General features: G+C 44.1%; 1 long non-coding RNA gene across 1 annotated transcript; it reads right to left on the bottom strand.

Annotated features, from left to right (window-relative positions):
- Positions 1–1,651: 1,651 nt before the first annotated feature.
- On the bottom strand, positions 1,652–17,034 carry LOC139763023 (uncharacterized). The gene is made up of 3 exons (XR_011716014.1): positions 16,896–17,034; positions 10,946–11,098; positions 1,652–1,938 (listed from the first exon to the last, which is right to left on the bottom strand). It is a non-coding gene; the product is annotated as an uncharacterized lncRNA (long non-coding RNA).
- Positions 17,035–22,762: the final 5,728 nt, after the last annotated feature.

Here is a 22,762-nt window from a genome sequence, read left to right on the forward strand (position 1 = left end):
GAGAGGGTGCAGGCATGTACAGAGCATCAGATTAGGGAAGAGCAGTGTGGTTTCAGAAGTGGTAGAGGATGTGTGGATCAGGTGTTTGCTTTGAAGAATGTATGTGAGAAATACTTAGAAATGCAAATGGATTTGTATGTAGCATTTATGGATCTGGAGAAGGTATATGATAGAGTTGATAGAGATGCTCTGTGGAAGGTATTAAGAATATATGGTGTGGGAGGCAAGTAGTTAGAAGCAGTGAAAAGTTTTTATTGAGGATGTAAGGCATGTGTACGTGTAGGAAGAGAGGAAAGTGAGCGGTTCTCAGTGAATGTCGGTTTGCGGCAGGGGTGTGTGATGTCTCCATGGTTGTTTAATTTGTTTATGGATGGGGTTGTTAGGGAGGTGAATGCAAGAGTTTTGGAAAGAGGGGCAAGTATGCAGCAGTAGGGCTTAGAGACAGGTCAACTGGGAGGTAAGTTTGAATGGAGAAAAACTGGAGGAAGTGAAGTGTTTTAGATATATGGGAGTGGATTTGGCAGCGGATGGAACCATGGAAGCAGAAGTGCACAGGGTGGGGAGGGGGGCGAAAGTTCTGGGAGCGCTGAAGAATGTGTGGAAGGCGAGAATGTTATCGTGGAGAGCAAAAATGGGTATGTTTGAAGGAATAGTGGTTCCAACAATGTTGTATGGTTGCGAGGCGTGGGCTATGGATAGAGTTGTGCGCAGGAGGGTGGATGTGCTGGAAATGAGATGTTTGAGGACAACATGTGGTGTGAGGTGGTTTGATCGAGTAAGTAATGTAAGGGTAAGAGAGATGTGTGGAAATAAAAAGAGCGTGGTTGAGAGAGCAGAAGAGGGTGTATTGAAATGGTTTGGGCACATGGAGAGAATGAGTGAGGAAAGATTTACAGAGGATATATGTGTCAAAGTTAGAGGAAACGAGCAGGAGTGGGTGACCAAATTGGAGGTGGAAAGATGGAGTGAAAAAGATTTTGAGTGATCGAGTTCTGAACATACAGGAGGGTGAAAGGCGTGCAAGGAATAGACTGAATTAGAACGATGTGGTATTCCGGGGTGGACGTGCTATCAATGGATTGAACCAGGGCATGTGAAATGTCTGGGGTAAACCATGGAAAGTTTTGTGGGGCTTGGATGTGGAAAGGGAGCTGTGGTTTCTGTGCATTACACATGACAGCTAGAGACTGAGTGTGAACGAATGTGGCCTTTGTTGTCTTTTCCTAGCGCTACATGCGCGTGCGTGGGGTTGAGGTGGGGGGGGGGGGTGTACTATTTCATGTGTCGCGGAGTGGCGACGAGAATGGATGAAGGCAGCAAGTAGGAATATGTACATGTGTATATATGTATATGTCTGTGTATGTATATGTATGTATATGTTGAAATGTATATGTATGTATATGTGCGTGTGTGAACGTTTATGTGTATATGTGTGTATGTGGGTGGGTTGGGCCATTGTTTCGTCTGTTTCCTTGCGCTACCTCGCTGACGCGGGAGACAGCGACTAGGTATGTTAAGTAGAAATGAATAATAGATATTAATACTTTAAGCCAGGTATGCAATCTATCGAGCAGGCAGGGCTCGTATGTACTTCATGGTCAGAAACGTTAAACTTATCCACTAACCTTTAAGTATGGGTCACTGGAAGCGGAGAGTTCCGCTTTAACAATCGCTTCTCCTATACCGGCCACCTGGATGCCGGATTCATACAGGTCCCGAATGGTTTCAATCATAACAGGTTGCTTCTTCACAATCAGGAAAGCCTTGAGATTGGTAGAGTAGGCGATGGTGAGTAGCATAGTATAGAGCCAGAGGAACAGGACGAACACCTGTGTACTGGTCATCTTTGGCAGGATTGTGTGAGCTTCGCAGAGATGCATTCCGAAGGTGTAATACCAACTGAATTCTAGTGTCTGAAGGTTTCTCATCTCTTCACCACTGTCCAGGAGTTGTTCATGTATGAGGGCGTTGTTGACTTCATTAATGTACACAAACACACACACACACGCAGACATACACATACACCCTAACCTATCCCAGATACCCATTTTGTCGACCAGCCCCAAGAGAGGATGAACAGCTACGTGGACTGTGGACAGAATGTCGCGAACAGGATTCAAACGTATGTTGGTCTGACTCCAGGCGACCATTGTATATATACCGGTCATGACGCCAACCGCGAAACCAAGGTGTGTGTATGTGTGGATGGAACCAAGATGAGAAAAAGGAGAGATAGGTAGTATGTTTGAGGAAAGGAACCTGGATGTTTTGGCTCTGAGTGAAACAAAGCTCAAGGGTAAAGGGGAAGAGTGGTTTGGGAATGTCTTGGGAGTAAAGTCAGCGGTTGGTGAGAGGACAAGAGCAAAGGAAGGAGTAGCACTACTCCTGAAGCAGGAGTGGTGGGAGTATGTAATAGAGTGTAAAAAAGTAAACTCTAGATTGATATGGGTAAAACTGAAAGTGGATGGAGAGAGATGGGTGATTATTGCTGCATATGCACCTGGGCATGAGGAGAAAGATCATAAGAGGCAAGTGTTTTGGGAGCAGCTGAATGAGTGTGTTAGTAGTTTTGATGCACGAGACCGGGTTATAGTGATGGGTGATTTGAATGCAAAGGTAAGAAATGTGGCAGTTAAGGGTATAATTGGTGTACATGGGGTGTTCAGTGTTGTAAATGGAAATGTTGAAGAGCTTGTAGATTTGTGTGCTGAAAAAGATCACGGTGATTGGGAATACCGGGTTTAAAAAGAGAGATACACATAAGTATACGTATGTAAGTAGGCGAAATGGCCAGAGAGCGTTATTGGATTACGTGTTAATTGATAGGCGCGCGAAACAGAGACTTTTGGATGTTAATTTTTTGAGAGGTGCAACTAGAGGGATGTCTGATCATTATCGTGTGGAGGCGAAGGTGAAGATTTGTAGAGGTTTTCAGAAAAGAAGAGAGAATGTTGGGTTGAAGAGAGTGGTGAGAGTAAGTGAGCTTGGGAAGGAGACTTGTGTGAGGAAGTACCAGGGGAGATTGAATGCAGAATGGCAAAAGATGAAAGCAAATGACATAAGGGGAGTGGGAAAGGAATGGGATGTATCTAGGGAGGCAGTGATGGCTTGCGCAAAAGATGCTTGTGGCATGAGAAGCGTGGGAGGTGGGCAGATTGAAAGGCTAGTGAGTGGTGGGATGAAGAAGTAAGATTGCTAGTAAAAGAGAGGAGAGAGGCGTTTGGACGATTTTTGCAGGGAAGTAGTGTAAATGACTGGGAGATGTATAAAAGAAAGAGGCAGGAGGTCAAGAGAAAGGTGCAGGAGGTGAAAAAGAGGGCAAATGAGAGTTGGGGTGAGAGAGTCTCATTAAATTTTAGAGAGAATAAAAAGATGTTTTGGAAGGAGGTAAATACAGTGAGTAAGACAAGAGAACAAATGAGAACATTGGTGAAGGGGGCTGATGGGAAGGTAATAACAAGTAGTGGTGATGTGAGAAGGAGATGGAGTGAGTATTTAGAAGGTTTGTTGAATGTGTTTAATGAAAGAGTGGCAGATGTAGAGTGTTTTGGTCGAGGTGGAGTGGGAAGTGAGAGGATCAGGGAGAATGGTTTGGTATATAGAGAAGAGGTAGTGAAAGCTTTGCGGAAGATGAAAACTGGCCAGGCGTCGGATTTGGAGGGCATTGCAGTGGAATCTATTAAGATAGGGGATGAGTGTATTGTTGATTGGTTGGTAAGGATATCCAGTGTATGCATTGGCGGAATGCATGCATAGTGCCAATGTACAAAGGCAAAGGGGATAAATGAGAGTGTTCAAATTACAGAGGTATAAGTTTCTTTAGTATTCCTGGTAAATTATATGGGAGGGTATTGATTGAGAGGGTGAAGACATGTACAGAGCATCAGATTGGGGAAGAGCAGTGTGGTTTCAGAAGTGGTAGAGGATGTGTGGATCAGGTGTTTGCTTGAAGAAAGTATGTGACAAATACTTAGAAAAACAAATGGATTTGTATGCAGCATTTATGGCTCTGGAGAAGGCATATGATAGGGTTGATAGAGATGGTCTGTGGAAGGTATTAAGAGTATATTGTATGGGAGGTAAGTTGCTAGAAGCAGTGAAAAGTTTTTACCAACGATGTAAGGCATGTGTACATGTATGAAGAAAGTGATTGGTTCTCAGTAAATGTAGGTTTGCGGCAGGGTGCGTGATGTCTTCATGGTTGTTTAATTTGTTTTTGGATGGGGTTGTTAGGGAGGTGAATGCAAGAGTTTTGGAGAGAAGGGCAAGTATGCAGTTTGTTATGGATGAGAGAGCTTGGGAAGTGAGTCAGTTGTTGTTCACTAATGATACAGCGCTGGTAGCTAATTCGGGTGATAAACTTCAGAAGCTGGTGACTGAGTTTGGCAAAGTGTGTGAAAGAAGAAAGCTGAGAGTAAATGTTAATAAGAGCAAGGATATTAGATATAGTACAGTTGAGGGACTAGTTAACTGGGAGGTAAGTTTGAATGGAGAAAAACTGGAGGAAGTGAAGTGTTTTAGATATCTGGGAGTGGATTTAGCAGCGGATGGAACCATGGAAGCGGAAGTGAGTCACAGGGTGGGGGAGGGGGCGAAAGTTCTGGGAGCGTTGAAGAATGTGTGGAAGGGGAGAATATTATCTCGGAGAGCAAAAATGGGTATGTTTGAAGGAATAGCGGTTCCAACAATGTTATATGGTTGCGATGCATGGGCTATAGATAGGGTTGTACGGAGGAGGATGGATGTGTTGGAAATGTGCGAGGACAATATGTAGTGTGAGGTGGTTCGACCGAGTAAGTAATGTAAGGGTAAGAGAGATGTGTGGTAATAAAAAGAGTGTTATTGAGAGTGCAGAGGAGGGTGTTTTGAAATGGTTTGGTCACATGGAGAGAATGAGTTAGGAAAGATTGACCAAGAGGATATATGTCAGAGGTGGAGGGAACGAGGAGAAGTGGGAGACGAAATTGGAGGTGGAAAGATGGAGTGAAAAAGATTTTGAGTGATCTGGGCCTGAACATGCAGGAGGGTGAAAGGCGTGCAAGGAATAGAGTGAATTGGAACGATGTGGTATACCGGGGTGGACGTGCTGTCAATGGATTGTAAACCATGGAAAGTTTTGTGGGCCTGGATGTGGAAAGGGAGTTATAGTTTCGGTGCATTAAACATGTCAGCTAGAAACTGAGTGTGAACGAATGTAGCCTTTTTTGTCTTTTCCTAGCTGTACCTAACGGAGGCGCTTCTGTAGGGTGGGGGTGGGTGGAGGGGGGGGGTGATATTTCATGTGTGGCGGGGTGGCGACGAGAATGGATGAAGGCAGCAAGTATGGATATGCACATATGTTTATATGTATATGTTGGGGTGAAGAGATTGGTGAGAGTAAGTGAGCTTGGAAAGGAGACTTTTGTGAGGAAGTACCAGGTGAGATTGATTGCAGAATGGAAAAAGGTGAGAGCAAATGACATAAGGGAAGTGGGGAAGGAATGGGATTTATCTAGGGAGGCAGTGATGGCTTGCGCAAAAGATGCTTGTAGCATGAGAAGCGTGGGAGGTGGGCAGATTAGAAAGGCTAGTGAGCGGTGGGATGAAGAAATAAGATTGCTAGTAAAAGAGAAGAGAGAGGCGTTTGGACGATTTTTGCAGGGAAGTAGTGCAAATGACTGGGAGATGTATAGAAGAAAGAGGCAGGAGGTCAAGAGAAAGGTGCAAGAGGTGAAAAAGAGGGCAAATGAGAGTTGGGGTGAGAGAATATCATTAAATTTGGGGAGAATAAAAAGATGTTTTGGAAGGAGGTAAATAAAGTGCGTAAGATAAGAGAACAAATGAGAACATTGGTGAAGGGGGCTGATGGGAAGGTAATAACAAGTAGTGGTGATGTGAGAAGGAGATGGAGTGAGTATTTTGAAGGTTTGTTGAATGTGTTTGATGAAAGAGTGGCAGATATAGGGTGTTTTGGTCGAGGTGGTGTGCAAAGTGAGAGGGTCAGGGAGGATGGCTTTGCAAACAGAGAAGAGGTAGCGACAGCTTTGCGGAAGCTAAACGCTGGCAAGGCAGCGGGTTTGGATGGTATTGCTATGGAATCTATCAAGATAGGAGGTGACTGTGTTGTTGATTGGTTGATAAGGATAATCAATATATGAATGGTTCATGTAGAAGTGCCTAAGAATTAGCGGAATGCGTGCATAGTGCCATTGTCCAAAGGCAAATGGGATAAATGTGAGCGTTCAAATTACAGAGGTATGAGTTTGTTGAGTATTCCTGGTAAATTATATGGGAGGGTATTGATTGAGAGGGTGAAGGCATGTACAGAGCATCAGATTGGGGAAGAGCGATGCCGGTTCAGAAGTGATAGAGGATGTGTGGATCAGGTGTTTGCTTTGAAGAATGTATATGAGAAATACTTAGAAAAGCAAATGGATTTGTATGTAGCATTTATAGATCTGGAGAAGGCATATGATAGAGTTGATAGAGATGCTCTGTGGAAGGTATTAAGAATATATGGTGTGGGAGGCAAGTTGTTAGAAGCAGTGAAAAGTTTTTATCGAGGATGTAAGGCATGTATACGTGTAGGAAGAGAGGAAAGTGATTGGTTCCCAGTGAATGTCGGTTTCCGGCAGGGGTGTGTGATGTCTCCACGGTTGTTTGATTTGTTTATGGATGGGGTTGTTAGGGAGGTGAATGCAAGAGTTTTGGAGAGAGGCGAAAGTATGCAGTTTGTTATGGATGAGAGGGCTTGGAAAGTAGTCGGTTGTTGTTCGGTGATGATACAGCGCTGGTGGCTGATTCGGGTGTGAAACTGCAGAAGCTGGTGACTGAGTTCGGTAAAGTGTGTGAAAGAAGAAAGTTGAGAGTAAATGTGAATAAGAGCAAGGTTATTAGGTACAGTAGGGTTCAGGGACAAGTTAATTGGGAAGTACGTTTAAATGGAGAGAAACTGTAGGAAGTGAAGTGTTTTTGATATCTGGAAGTGGATTTAGCAGCGGATGGAACCATGGAAGCGGAAGTGAATCATAGGGTGGGGGAGGGGGCGAAATCTCTGGGAGCGTTGAAGAATGTATGGAAGGCGAGAATATTATCTCTGAGAGCAAAATGGGTATGTTTGAAGGAATAGTGGTTCCAACAATGTTATATGGTTGCGAGGCATTGGCTATAGATAGGGTTGCACGGAGGAGGGTGGATGTGTTGGAAATGAAATGTTTGAGGACAATATGTGGTGTGAGGTGGGTTGATCGAGTAAGTAATGAAACAGTAAGAGAGATGTGTGGTAATAAAAAGAGTGTGGTTGAGAGAGCAGAAGAGGGTGTATTGAAATGGTTTGGTCACATGGAGAGAATGAGTTGAGGAAAGATTGGCAAAGAGATATATGTTAGAGGTGGAGGGAACGAGGAGAAGGGGAGACCAAATTGGAGGTGGAAAGGATAGGAGTGAAAAAGTTTTGAGTGATCTGGGCCTGAACATGCAGGAGGTGAAAGGCGTGCAAGGAATAGAGTGAATTGAACGATGTGGTATACCGGGGGATGTTTGAACCAGGCATGTGAACGTTGGGTAAACCATGGAAAGTTTGTGGGGCCTGGATGTGGAAAGGGAGTTTGTTTCGGTGCATTAAACATGCAGCTAGAAACTGAGTGTGAACGAATTAGGCCTTTTTGTCTTTTCCTAGCTGTACCTAACGGAGGCGCTTCTGTAGGGTGGGGGTGGGTGGAGGGGGGGGGGTGATATTTCATGTGTGGCGGGGTGGCGACGAGAATGGATGAAGGCAGCAAGTATGGATATGCACATATGTTTATATGTATATGTTGGGGTGAAGAGATTGGTGAGAGTAAGTGAGCTTGGAAAGGAGACTTTTGTGAGGAAGTACCAGGTGAGATTGATTGCAGAATGGAAAAAGGTGAGAGCAAATGACATAAGGGAAGTGGGGAAGGAATGGGATTTATCTAGGGAGGCAGTGATGGCTTGCGCAAAAGATGCTTGTAGCATGAGAAGCGTGGGAGGTGGGCAGATTAGAAAGGCTAGTGAGCGGTGGGATGAAGAAATAAGATTGCTAGTAAAAGAGAAGAGAGAGGCGTTTGGACGATTTTTGCAGGGAAGTAGTGCAAATGACTGGGAGATGTATAGAAGAAAGAGGCAGGAGGTCAAGAGAAAGGTGCAAGAGGTGAAAAAGAGGGCAAATGAGAGTTGGGGTGAGAGAATATCATTAAATTTGGGGAGAATAAAAAGATGTTTTGGAAGGAGGTAAATAAAGTGCGTAAGATAAGAGAACAAATGAGAACATTGGTGAAGGGGGCTGATGGGAAGGTAATAACAAGTAGTGGTGATGTGAGAAGGAGATGGAGCGAGTATTTTGAAGGTTTGTTGAATGTGTTTGATGAAAGAGTGGCAGATATAGGGTGTTTTGGTCGAGGTGGTGTGCAAAGTGAGAGGGTCAGGGAGGATGGCTTTGCAAACAGAGAAGAGGTAGCGACAGCTTTGCGGAAGCTAAACGCTGGCAAGGCAGCGGGTTTGGATGGTATTGCTATGGAATCTATCAAGATAGGAGGTGACTGTGTTGTTGATTGGTTGATAAGGATAATCAATATATGAATGGTTCATGTAGAAGTGCCTAAGAATTAGCGGAATGCTTGCATAGTGCCATTGTCCAAAGGCAAATGGGATAAATGTGAGCGTTCAAATTACAGAGGTATGAGTTTGTTGAGTATTCCTGGTAAATTATATGGGAGGGTATTGATTGAGAGGGTGAAGGCATGTACAGAGCATCAGATTGGGGAAGAGCGATGCCGGTTCAGAAGTGATAGAGGATGTGTGGATCAGGTGTTTGCTTTGAAGAATGTATATGAGAAATACTTAGAAAAGCAAATGGATTTGTATGTAGCATTTATAGATCTGGAGAAGGCATATGATAGAGTTGATAGAGATGCTCTGTGGAAGGTATTAAGAATATATGGTGTGGGAGGCAAGTTGTTAGAAGCAGTGAAAAGTTTTTATCGAGGATGTAAGGCATGTATACGTGTAGGAAGAGAGGAAAGTGATTGGTTCCCAGTGAATGTCGGTTTCCGGCAGGGGTGTGTGATGTCTCCACGGTTGTTTGATTTGTTTATGGATGGGGTTGTTAGGGAGGTGAATGCAAGAGTTTTGGAGAGAGGCGAAAGTATGCAGTTTGTTATGGATGAGAGGGCTTGGAAAGTAGTCGGTTGTTGTTCGGTGATGATACAGCGCTGGTGGCTGATTCGGGTGTGAAACTGCAGAAGCTGGTGACTGAGTTTGGTAAAGTGTGTGAAAGAAGAAAGTTGAGAGTAAATGTGAATAAGAGCAAGGTTATTAGGTACAGTAGGGTTCAGGGACAAGTTAATTGGGAAGTACGTTTAAATGGAGAGAAACTGTAGGAAGTGAAGTGTTTTTGATATCTGGAAGTGGATTTAGCAGCGGATGGAACCATGGAAGCGGAAGTGAATCATAGGGTGGGGGAGGGGGCGAAATCTCTGGGAGCGTTGAAGAATGTATGGAAGGCGAGAATATTATCTCTGAGAGCAAAATGGGTATGTTTGAAGGAATAGTGGTTCCAACAATGTTATATGGTTGCGAGGCATTGGCTATAGATAGGGTTGCACGGAGGAGGGTGGATGTGTTGGAAATGAAATGTTTGAGGACAATATGTGGTGTGAGGTGGGTTGATCGAGTAAGTAATGAAACAGTAAGAGAGATGTGTGGTAATAAAAAGAGTGTGGTTGAGAGAGCAGAAGAGGGTGTATTGAAATGGTTTGGTCACATGGAGAGAATGAGTGAGGAAAGATTGGCAAAGAGGATATATGTGTTAGAGGTGGAGGGAACGAGGAGAAGGGGGAGACCAGATTGGAGGTGAAAGGATAGGGTGAAAAAGGTTTTGAGTGATCGGGGCCTGAACATGCAGGAGGATGAAAGGCGTGCAAGGAATAGGGTGAATTGCAACGATGTGGTATACCGGGGCGATTGTTTGAACCAGGGCATGTGAAGCGTCTGGGGTAAACCATGGAAAGTTGTGTGGGGCCTAGATGTGGAAAGGGAGCTGTGGTTTCGGTGCATTACACATGACAGCTAGAAACTGAGTGTGAACGAATAAGGCCTTTGTTGTCTTTTCCTAGCGCTACCTCGCGCACATGCGGGGGGGAGGGGGATGTTATTCCATGTGTGGCGAGGTGGCGACGGAGGGGGTTGACCTGGGTAGCTGGATGTTTCTTCAACAACTTTTTTTATGTTTTCGTGTTTTGTCAATTCTCTCATAATGATCTGATAAATGCTAGGATGGGCTTTAAGATTGGCTGGGGACAAATTAAAGTTCTTAATATCAGTAATTAAGACAGTGGGGTTACGTGTGGCATAATCAGCAGAGAGGTATAAGATAACTGGATTTTCAAGATCTATGGCCAGGGTGATCATTTTCATGACAATGTTTAGCGATCGCATTTTTGTGGTCATCCCTGCGTACTGCATGACGGTGCCAATAACACATCTCCGTTACAGTTTTACCTGTCTGGCCTACATAAATATATTTACTTGTCTTGCATTTGACGGCGTAAACACTCCCAAAATTGTTGTATGATTTAGTCTACTATTTATTAAGGTCTTACTGATGGTGTTATTGTACTGGAAAGCAACATTACAATGTTTTTTAGAACATGTCTTAGATTAGCTAAGTTGGATGAATTATTCAACACTAAACATTTAGACTCACCCTTATTTGTCACATTTTTGTTGCAAGAAACATAAAATGTTTTCTTAGTTTTCTAGTAAGCTTTGTTCACAAAGCAATTGGATAATATAACTGCCTAAAGATACGTCTTATATGACTACATTCATCTACCAGGCGTAAGGGATCACATATCCTGTAAATTTTATCAACATTTAAGGCCAGAGTTGAGAGGACAGATAAGACACGATTGTCTTGGTTAACATTCATGAGCATATACTAACTTACCATCTGCCACTGCACCAAGCCATGAGGTAGAGAAGTGGCCCAGAAAGAATAAGGCCAATGAGGATTGCCAGCCAAGTAGACACGGTGGAATGGATAGGCTAGGGCTTGCCAGTGGGGAAGCGGAGGCTCCGTCCTTGCCAGGAAACATGTAATCTGTTTAGATGGATAATTTCAGTCATGGGTATGTCTACAGGTAGTGGGTAGAAACATCACGTTTTCATTTATATTATTCGTTTATCTTTTTAAGATTTATTTATGGAGTGTTAGTAAATAAGGATATGATGGACGTGTGGCATGAGTCTGGTCTATTCGACCCATTTCCAGTACCTGGCCGGACGAAGACAAAGTAGATTCCAGTTTGCTAAATACGTTCCTACTGAACAGGTGAAGTCATACTTTTTGATAAAGAAACTTGACTCACTTTTAATGTTGATTACTCAATGATATATAATGTATATAGAAAATTAGCAAATTACTTGCACGATTTAGTGTAGGTCGTACATTATTTTTCGTTCTATTTCGTGCCAGCAAATAGCATAATAAAAGATAACGTTTTTATTCATTATCATCACATATTGGCCATAAGGGAGAACTTTTGGTATGATGAATCAGTGATTGTGATGTTGGAGTGATGGATGGTGATCAAAAAGCCGAAGAGAGTGTAACTCGTACATGCCTGAGGATCGCTGTTTCAGATGGATGCACGTCTAGTGCAGTAGAGTTCAGCAGTGCTAGTGTGTAGCGTTTGTTGAGTTACTACGGTGTTCATATGTGTTTCCTCACTGTCATACTTCATTGGAATATAGGTTATCAAAGGGTGGATCAAGCGTAAAGTTTACATTAGCAAGCGTTGGGTTTACATTGCCAAGCATAAGGTTTACATTAACATGCATAGGGATTGCATTACCAAGCGTAAGGGTTACGTTCGTAAACGTAAGGTTTACACTAGAAAGCGTAGGGTTTACATAACTAAGCATAAAATTTACATTAACCACCAGTGCTGTATCATCGGCGAACAACAACTGATTCACCTCCCAGGCTCTCTCATCCACAACAGACTGCACACTTGCTCCTTTCTCCAAAACTCTTGCATTCACCTCCCTAACAACCCCATCCATAAACAAATTAAACAACCATGGAGACATCACACACCCCTGCCGCAAACCTACATTCACTGAGAACCAATCACTTTCCTCTCTTCCTACACGTACACATGCCTTACATCCTCGATAAAAACTTTTCACTGCTTCTAACAACTTGCCTCCCACAACATATATTCTTAATACCTTATACAGAGCATCTCTATCAACTCTATCATATGCCTTCTCCAGATCCATAAATGCTACATACAAATCCATTTGCTTTTCTAAGTATTTCTCACATACATTCTTCAAAGCAAACACCTGATCCACACATCCTCTACCACTTCTGAAACCACACTGCTCTTCCCCAATCTGATGCTCTGTACATGCCTTCACCCTCTCAATCAATACCCTCCCATATAATTTACCAGGAATACTCAACAAACTTATACCTCTGTAATTTGAGCACTCACTCTTATCCCCTTTGCCTTTGTACAATGGCACTATGCACGCATTCCGCCAATCCTCAGGCACCTCACCATGAGTCATACATACATTAAATAACCTTACCAACCAGTCAACAATGCAGTCACCCCCTTTTTTAATAAATTTCACTGCAATACCATCCAAATCCTCCGTCTTTTCAGAGGCTATATCATTGGAAGTAGAGTCTCGTGAGAGAATTTATCCCTCCAAAGGAGTCTACATTTCCCTGATAAGGGAAGTAGCGCAGCATTAGGCTTCAGAAACCTTTAGAAAGGTCTTCGCTACCACCAAAGATTCTTTCACAAAAATCGATTTTAGGATAATCATAAAATTAGATGACAATATACACATATTCACATTATGCAAATCATTTCTGGTGTGCAGTGCCAACTACAATGGGAATTGTATATATATATATATATATATATATATATATATATATATATATATATATATATATATATGTAAGGGGAAGAGTGGTTTGGGAATGTCTTGGGAGTAAAGTCAGGGGTTAGTGAGAAGACAAGAGCAAGGGAAGGAGTAGCACTACTCCTGAATCGGGAGTTGTGGGAGTATGTGATAGAATGTAAGAAAGTAAATTCTAGATTAATATGGGTAAAACTGAAAGCTGATGGAGAGAGATGGGTGATTATTGGTGCATATGCACCTGGGCATGAGAAGAAAGATCATGAGAGGCAAGTGTTTTGGGAACAGCTGAATGAGTGTGTTAGTGGTTTTGATACAAAAGACCGGGTTATAGTGATGGATGATTTGAATGCAAAGGTGAGTAATGTGGCAGTTGAGGGAATGATTGGTATACATGGGGTGTTCAGTGGTGTAAATGGAAATAGTGAAGAGCTTGTAGATTTATGTGCTGAAAAAGGACTGGTGATTGGGAATACCTGGTTTAAAAAGCGAGATATACATAAGTATACGTATGTAAGTAGGAGAGATGGCCAGAGAGCGTTATTGGATTACGTGTTAATTGACAGGCGCGTGAAAGAGAGACTTTTGGATGTTAATGTGCTGAGAGGTGCAACTGGAGGGATGTCTGATCATTATCTTGTGGAGGCGAAGGTGAAGATTTGTATGGGTTTTCAGAAAAGAAGAGAGAATGTTGGGGTGAAGAGGGTGGTGAGAGTAAGTGAGCTTGGGAAGGAGACTTGTGTGAGGAAGTACCAGGAGAGACTGAGTACAGAATGGAAAAAGGTGAGAACAAAGGAGGTAAGTGGAGTGGGGGAGGAATGGGATGTATTTAGGGAAGCAGTGATGGCTTGCGCAAAAGATGCTTGTGGCATGAGAAGCGTGGGAGGTGGGTTGATTAGAAAGGGTAGTGAGTATCGGGATGAAGAAGTAAGATTATTAGTGAAAGAGAAGAGAGAGGCATTTGGACGATTTTTACAGGGAAAAAATGCAAATGAGTGGGAGATGTATAAAAGAAAGAGACAGGAGGTCAAGAGAAAGGTGTAAGAGATGAAAAAGAGGGCAAATGAGAGTTGGGGTGAGAGAGTATCATTAAATTTTAGGGAGAATAAAAAGATGTTCTGGAAGGAGGTAAATAAAGTGCGTAAGACAAGGGAGCAAATGGGAACTTCAGTGAAGATGGCTAATGGTGAGGTGATAACAAGTAGTGGTGATGTGAGAAGGAGATGGAGTGAGTATTTTGAAGGTTTGTTGAATGTGTTTGATGATAGGGTGGCAGATATAGGGTGTTTTGGTCGAGGTGGTGTGCAAAGTGAGAGGGTTAGGGAAAATGATTTGGTAAACAGAGAAGAGGTAGTAAAAGCGTTGCGGAAGATGAAAGCCGGCAAGGCAGCAGGTTTGGATGGTACTGCAGTGGAAGTTATTAAAAAAGGGGGTGACTGTATTGTTGACTGGTTGGTAAGGTTATTTAATGTATGTATGATTCATGGTGAGGTGCCTGAGGATTGGCGGAATGCTTGCATAGTGCCATTGTACAAAGGCAAAGGGGATAAGAGTTAGTGATCAAATTACAGAGGTATAAGTTTGTTGAGTATTCCTGGGAAGTTATATGGAAGGGTATTGATTGAGAGGGTGAAGGCATGTACAGAGCATCAGATTGGGGAAGAGCAGTGTGGTTTCAGAAGTGGTAGAGGATGTGTGGATCGGGTGTTTGCTTTGAAAAATGTATGTGAGAAATACATAGAAAAGCAAATGGATTTGTATGTAGCATTTATGGATCTGGAGAAGGCATACGATAGAGTTGATAGAGATGCTCTGTGGAAGGTACTAAGAATATATGTTGTGGGAGGCAAGTTGTTAGAAGCAGTGAAAAGTTTTTATCGAGGATGTAAGGCATGTGTACGTGTAGGAAGAGAGGAAAGTGATTGGTTCTCAGTGAATGTAGGTTTGCGGCAGGGGTGTGTGATGTCTCCATGATTTTTTAATTTGTTTATGGATAGGGTTGTTAGGGAGGTGAATGCAAGAGTTTTGGAATGAGGGGCAAGTATGCAGTCTGTTGTGGATGAGAGAGCTTGGGAAGTGAGTCAGTTGTTGTTCGCTGATGATACAGCGCTGGTGGCTGATTCATGTGAGAAACTGCAGAAGCTGGTGACTGAGTTTGGTAAAGTGTGTGAAAGAAGAAAGTTAAGAGTAAATGTGAATAAAAGCAAGGTTATTAGGTACAGTAGGGTTGAGGGTCAAGTCAATTGGGAGGTAAGTTTGAATGGAGAAAAACTGGAGGAAGTAAAGTATTTTAGATATCTGGGAGTGGATTTGGCAGCGGATGGAACCATGGAAGCGGAAGTGAATCATAGGGTGGGGGAGGGGGCGAAAATCCTGGAGCCTTGAAGAATGTGTTGAAGTCGAGAACATTATCTCGGAAAGCATAAATGGGTATGTTTGAAGGAATAGTGGTTCCAACAATGTTGTATGGTTGCGAGGCGTGGGCTATGGATAGAGTTGTGCGCAGGAGGGTGGATGTGCTGGAAATGAGATGTTTGAGGACTATATGTGGTGTGAGGTGGTTTGATCGAGTAAGTAATGTAAGGGTAAGAGAGATGTGTGGAAATAAAAAGAGCGTGGTTGAGAGAGCAGAAGAGGGTGTTTTGAAATGGTTTGGGCACATGGAGAGAATGAGTGAGGAAAGATTGACCAAGAGAATATATGTGTCAGAGGTGGAGGGAACGAGGAGAAGTGGGAGACCAAATTGGAGGTGGAAAGATGGAGTGAAAAAGGTTTTGAGTGATCGGGGCCTGAACATGCAGGAGGGTGAAAGGTGGGTAAGGAATAGAGTGAATTGGATCGATGTGGTATACCGGGGTCGACGTGCTGTCAATGGATTGAATCAGGGCATTTGAAGCGTCTGGGGTAAACCATGAAAAGTTCTGTGGGGCCTTGATGTGGAGAGGGAGCTGTGGTTTCGGGCATTATTACGTGGCAGCTGGAGACTGAGCGTGAACGAATGGGTCCTTTGTTGTCTTTTCCTAGCGCTACCTCACACACATGAGGGGGGAGGGGGATGTTATTCCATGTGTGGCGAGGTGGCGATGGGAATGGGTGCGGGCAGACAGTGTGAATTGTGTGCATGTGTATATATGTATATGTCTGTGTGTGTATATATATGTGTACATTGAGATTTATAGGTATGTATATTTGCGTGTGTGGACGTGTATGTATATACATGTATACGTGGGTGGGTTGGGCCATTTTTTTCGTCTGTTTCCCTTGCGCTACCTCGCAAACGCGGGAAACAGCGACAAAGCAAAATAGATAAAATAAATAAATATATATATTGGAAAGGATCACAATTTTCCGCGTGATCAAGATATTCCTATGAGTCCACGGGGAAAATGAAACACGAAAAGTTCCCAAGTGCACGATCGTGTAATAATCACATCATCAGGGGAGACACAAGAGAGAAATATAAGTCAGTTGACGTCTCTTCGATGTATATCAACTGACTTTCATATTTCTCTCTTGTGTCTCCCCTGACGATGTGATTATTACACGAAAGTGCACTTGGGAACTTTTCGTGTTTCATTTTCCCCGTGGACTCATAGGAATATATATATATATATATATATATATATATATATATATATATATATATATATATATATATATATATATATATATATATATATATACATATGGGTTGTTTGGTCGAAAATGGTCAACTAGGAGGACTGTAGGTTAAAGAAATTAGCGTTTAAAAACAACTTTTCCATGTGATCATTAAGACATGAAGGAGACAATAAAGCAAGGACAGATATACAGGAAGAAATTACTATACATTGAACATTAGAAATCTAATTTGCATTGAATTCTCTTACGGTTCTAATCCTGATTAGTCAAACCAGAGTCAGTCATTATGATACAGTGAGGCGAACAATGTTTTGCATCTTGGTTTGATTCATTACCTCGAATGAATATGGAGCGCTGAACTCTATAATGTTCTTTTGGCTGTAGGATATGTAAAGGTTTGCCAGTCCTATGTCCACTTCATCCCGCTGTAGCTGTCCTATTAACCCAGACCAGGAGCCATTTCCTAAGTCATCACCCCAGACCTCTCCTGAAAGTGAATGATGAATGGAAACTGAATAATTGTATACGATCTTAAGCTTTGGAAAGGGAACTGTGGTTTCGGTGCATTACAAACGACAGCTAGAGACTCTTGAGTGTGAACGACTGTGGCCTTTTTTGTCTGTACCTGGCGCTGCTATGTGGCGGGGTGGCGACGGGAATGGATGAAGGCAGCAAGTATGGATATATACATATGTATATATGTATATGCCTATGTATGTATACGTTGAAATGTATATGTATGTATATATGCGTGTGTGGGCATTTATGTGTATGTGTATGTGGATGGGTTAGTTCATTCCTCGTCTGTTCTCTTACGCTACCGCGCTAACGCGGGAGACGGCGACAAAGCATAATAGATAAATAATATGATTCTTACCGTAGGAAGTCTTCCACGTAAGTCGTCTAGAATATGAGGGTATGTAAGATGTCAGAGATTATCAAAGCAAAATGTGATACACTGCAGGTTGGAACACTCATCTCTGTCAAAGGCTCCCACTACCCGTGGTTGGGTCAAAGGCTCCCACTACCCGTGGTTGAGCCAAAGGCTCCCACTACCCGTGGTTGGGCCAAAGGCTCCCACTACCCGTGGTTGGGCCAAAGGCTCCCACTACCCGTGGTTAGGTCAAAGGCTCCCACTACCCGTGGTTGAGCCAAAGGCTCCCACTACCCGTGGTTGGGTCAAAGGCTCCCACTACCCGTGGTTGGGTCAAAGGCTCCCACTACCCGTGGTTGGGCCAAAGGCTCCCACTACCCGTGGTTGGGTCAAAGGCTCCCACTACCCGTGGTTGGGCCAAAGGCTCCCACTACCCGTGGTTGGGTCAAAGGCTCCCACTACCCGTGGTTGGGTCAAAGGCTCCCACTACCCGTGGTTGGGTCAAAGGCTCCCACTACCCGTGGTTGGGTCAAAGGCTCCCACTACCCGTGGTTGGGCCAAAGGCTCCCACTACCCGTGGTTGGGTCAAAGGCTCCCACTACCCGTGGTTGGGCCAAAGGCTCCCACTACCCGTGGTTGGGCCAAAGGCTCCCACTACCCGTGGTTAGGTCAAAGGCTCCCACTACCCGTGGTTGAGCCAAAGGCTCCCACTACCCGTGGTTGGGCCAAAGGCTCCCACTACCCGTGGTTGGGTCAAAGGCTCCCACTACCCGTGGTTGGGCCAAAGGCTCCCACTACCCGTGGTTGGGCCAAAGGCTCCCACTACCCGTGGTTGGACCAAAGGCTCCCACTACCCGTGGTTGGGTCAAAGGCTCCCACTACCCGTGGTTGGACCAAAGGCTCCCACTACCCGTGGTTGGGTCAAAGGCTCCCACTACCCGTGGTTGGGCCAAAGGCTCCCACTACCCGTGGTTGGGTCAAAGGCTCCCACTACCCGTGGTTGAGCCAAAGGCTCCCACTACCCGTGTTTGGGCCAAAGGCTCCCACTACCCGTGGTTGGGTCAAAGGCTCCCACTACCCGTGGTTGGGCCAAAGGCTCCCACTACCCGTGGTTGGGCCAAAGATTCCCACTACCCGTGGTTGGGTCAAAGACCCCCACTACCCGTGGTTGGCCCAAAGGCTCCCACTACCCGTGGTTGGGCCAAAGGCTCCCACTACCCGTGGTTGGGCCAAAGGCTCCCACTACCCGTGGTTGGGCCAAAGGCTCCCACTACCCGTGGTTGGACCAAAGGCTCCCACTACCCGTGGTTGGGTCAAAGGCTCCCAATACCTGTGGTTGGGCCAAAGGCTCCCACTACCCGTGGTTGGGTCAAAGGCTCCCAATACCTGTGGTTGGGCCAAAGGCTCCCCACAACCTGTGGAGGGTCGGGACGTCACTATAATTGTGGAAAGTCGTTTGGATTTTCTCCTCTACAATCCGGTACAGCATCTGGGGACAGCTGGTGGTTGCGGTCCGCGCAGAAGCTGGGGAATGTGGGCCCCTTTGGGAACAAACAGGGCGGTCGCAGAGCGAGGTCCTTGTTGACCGAGAGGAATCAGGGGTCAGCTTCTTTTGACTTGTATAGATAGTATGTTTGAGGAAAGGAACCTGGAGGTTTTGGCTCTGAGTGAAACGATGCTCAAGGGTAAAGGGGAAGAGTGGTTTGGGAATGTCTTGGGTTACAGTAAAGTCAGGGGTTAGTGAGAGAACAAGAGCTAAGGAAGGAGTAGCACTACTACCGAAACAGGAGTGGTGGGAGTATGTGATAGAGTGTAAGAAAGTAAACTAGTTTGATGTGGTTAAAACTGAAAGTGGATAGAGAGAGATAGGTGATTATTGGTGGCTATTCACCTGGGCATGAGAAGAAAGATCATGAGAGGCAAGTGTTTTGGGAGCAGCTGAATGAGTGTGTTAGTGGTTTTGATGCACGAGACCGGGTTATAGTAATGAGTGATTTGAATGCAAAGGTGAGTAATGTGGCAGTTGAGGGTATAATTGGTGTACATGGGGTGTTCAGTGTTTTAAGTGGCAATGGTGAAGAGCTTGTAGATTTGTGTGCTGAAAAATGACTGGTGATTGGGAATACCTGGTTTAAAAAGAGAGATATACATAAGTATACGTATGTAAGTAGGAGAGATGCCCATAGAGCGTTATTGGATTACGTGTTAATTGATAGGCGTGCGAAAGAGAGACTTTTGGATGTTAATGTGCTGAGAGGTGCAACTGGAGGGATGTCTGATCATCATCTTGTGGAGGCGAAGGTGAAGATTTGTAGAGGTTTTCAGAAAAGAAGAGAGAATGTTAGGGTGAAAAGAGTGGTGAGAGTGAGCTTGGAAAAGAGACATGTGTGAGGAAGTGCCAGGAGATATTGAGTACAGAATGGTAAAGGGTGAGAGCAAATGACGTAAGGGGAATGGGGGAGAAATGGGATTTAGTATTAGGGGAAGAAGTGATGGCTTGCGCAAAAGACGCCTGTGACATGAGAAGAGTGGGAGGTGTGCTGATTAGAAAGGGTAGTGAGTGGTGAATGAAGAGGTAAGATTATTAGTGAAAGAGAAGAAAGAGTCATTTGGACGATTTTTGCAGGGAAATAGCGCGAATAACTGTATGAAAGAAAGAGGGAGGAGTTCAAGATAAAAGGTGCAAGAGATGAAAAAGAGGGCAAATGAGAGTTGGGGTGAGAGAGTATCATTAAATTTTAGGGAGGATAAAAAGATGTTTTGGAAGGAGGTAAATAAAGTGCGTAAGACAAGAGAACAAATGGGAACTTCAGTGAAGGGCGCAAATGGGGAGGTGATAACAAGTAGTGGTGATGTGAGAAGGAGATGGAGTGAGTATTTTGGAGGTTTGTTGAATGTGTTTGATGAGAGAGTGGCAGATATAGGGTGTTTTGGTCGACGTGGTGTGCAAAGTGAGAGGGTTAGGGAAAATGATTTGGTAAACAGAGAAGAGGTAGTAAAAGCTTTGCGGAAAATGAAAGCCGGCAAGGCAGCAGGTTTGGATGGTATTGCAGTGGAATTTATTAAAAAAGGGGGTGACTGTATTGTTGACTGGTTGGTAAGGTTATTTAATGTATGTATGATTCATGGTGAGGTGCCTGAGAATTGGCGGAACGGATGCATAGTGCCATTGCACAAAAGCAAAGGGGATGAAGGTGAGTGCTCAAATTACAGAGGTATAAGTTTGTTGAATATTCCTGGGAAATTATTTGGGAGGACATTGATTGAGAGGGCACAGGCATGTACAGAGCATCAGATTGGGGAAGAGCAGTGTGGTTTCAAAAGTGGGAGAGGATGTGTGGATCAGGTGTTTGCTTTGAAGAATGCATGTGAGAAATACTTAGAAAAACAGATGGATTTGTATGTAGCATTTATGGATCTGGAGAAGGCATATGACAGAACTGAAAGAGATGGTCTGTGGAAGGTCTTAAGAATATATGGTGTGGGAGGCAAGTTGTTAGAAGCAGTGAAAAGTTTTTATCGAGGATGTAAGGCATGTGTACGAGTAGGAAGAGAGGAAAGTGATTGGTTCTCAGTAAATGTTGGTTTGCGGCAGGGGTGTGTGATGTCTCCATGGTTGTTTAATTTGTTTATGGATGGGGTTGTTAGGGAGCTGAATATAAGAGTTTTGGAGAGAGTGGCAAGTATGCAGTCTGTTGTGGATGGGAGGGCTTGGAAAGTGAGTCAGTTGTTGTTCGCTGATGATACAGCACTGATAGCTGATTCGGGTGAGAAACTGCAGAAGTTGGTGACTGAGTTTGGTAAAGTGTGTTAAAGAAGAAATCTGAGAGTAGTTGTGAATAAGAGCAAGGTTCAGTAGGGTTGAGGGACAAGTTAATTGGGAGGTAAGTTTGAATGGAGAAAAACTGGAGGAAGTGAAGCGTTTTAGATATCTTGGAGTGGATTTGGCAGCGGATGGAACCATGGAAGCGGAAGTGAATCATACGGTGGGGGAGGGGGCGAAAGTTCTGGGAGCGTTGAAAAATGTGTGGAAGACGAGAACGTTATCTCGGAAATCAAAAATGGGTATGTTTGAAGGAATAGTTGTTCCAACAATGTTATATGGTTGCGAGGCGTGGGCTATAGATAGACTTATGCGGAGGAGGGTGGATGTGGAAATGAGATGTTAGAGGACGATATGTGGTGTAAGGTGGTTTGATCGAGTAAGTAATGGAAGGGTAAGAGAGATGTGTGGTAATAAAAAGAGTGGAGTTGAGAGAGCAGAAGAGGGTGTTGTGAAATAGTTTGGTCACATAGAGAGAATGAGTGAGGAAAGATTGACAAAGAGGATATATGTGTCAGAAGTGGAGGGAACGAGGAGAAGTGGGAGACCAAATTGGAGGTGGAAAGATGGAGTGAAAAAGATTTTGAGTGATCGGGGCCTGAACATGCAGGAGGGTGAAAGGCGTGCAAGAAATGGAGTGAATTGGAGCAATGTGGTATACCTGGGTCGACGTGCTGTCAATGGATTGAACTAGGGCATGTGAAGCGTCTGGGGTAGACCATTGAAAGTTCTGTGGGGCCTGGATGTGGAAAGGGAGCTGTGGTTTCGGTGCATTATATATGACAGCTAGAGACTGAGTGTGAACGAATGTGGCCTTTGTTGTCTTTTCCTAGCGCTACCTCGCGCACATGCAGGGGAGGTGATTGACATTTCATGTGTGGCGGGGTGGCGACGGAAATGAATAAGGGCAGACAGTATGAATTATGTACATGTGTATATATATATATGTCAGAGTATGTGTATGTATGTGTACGTTGAGATGTATAGGTATACGAATAAAGTGTATATGAACGCGCACCTTCATAGAACATACAAACCTCCAACAGCCAGGTTCGAACCTGGGACCCCTTGTGCAAGAGGCAGGCATGTAACCGCTAGGCTAAGGGACTGTATAATAGGAAACAACTATTCGAAATACTAAGTACTCGAATACCCTTCGTCTCACTATGGTGAGCAACGGGGTCTATACCGGTTGTTTCCGAACAGAACACATAGCCAGCTGATAGCGTTTTACCGAACCTAACTGTACAACGCGGAGTTATATGAATACGAATAAAGTGTATATGAACGCGCACCTTCATAGAACTTAGTATTTCGAATAGTTGTTTCCTATTATACAGTCCCTTAGCCTAGCGGTTAGCATGCCTGCCTCTTGCACAAGGGGTCCCAGGTTTGATCCTGGCTGATGGAGGTTTGTATGATGTATAGGTATGTGTATGTGCGTTTGTGGACGTGTATGTATATACATGTGTATGTGGGTGGGTTGGGCCATTCTTTCGTCTGTT

This window comes from Panulirus ornatus, chromosome 45 (assembly GCF_036320965.1).
Source record: "Panulirus ornatus isolate Po-2019 chromosome 45, ASM3632096v1, whole genome shotgun sequence".
Lineage (NCBI taxonomy): Eukaryota > Metazoa > Arthropoda > Malacostraca > Decapoda > Palinuridae > Panulirus > Panulirus ornatus.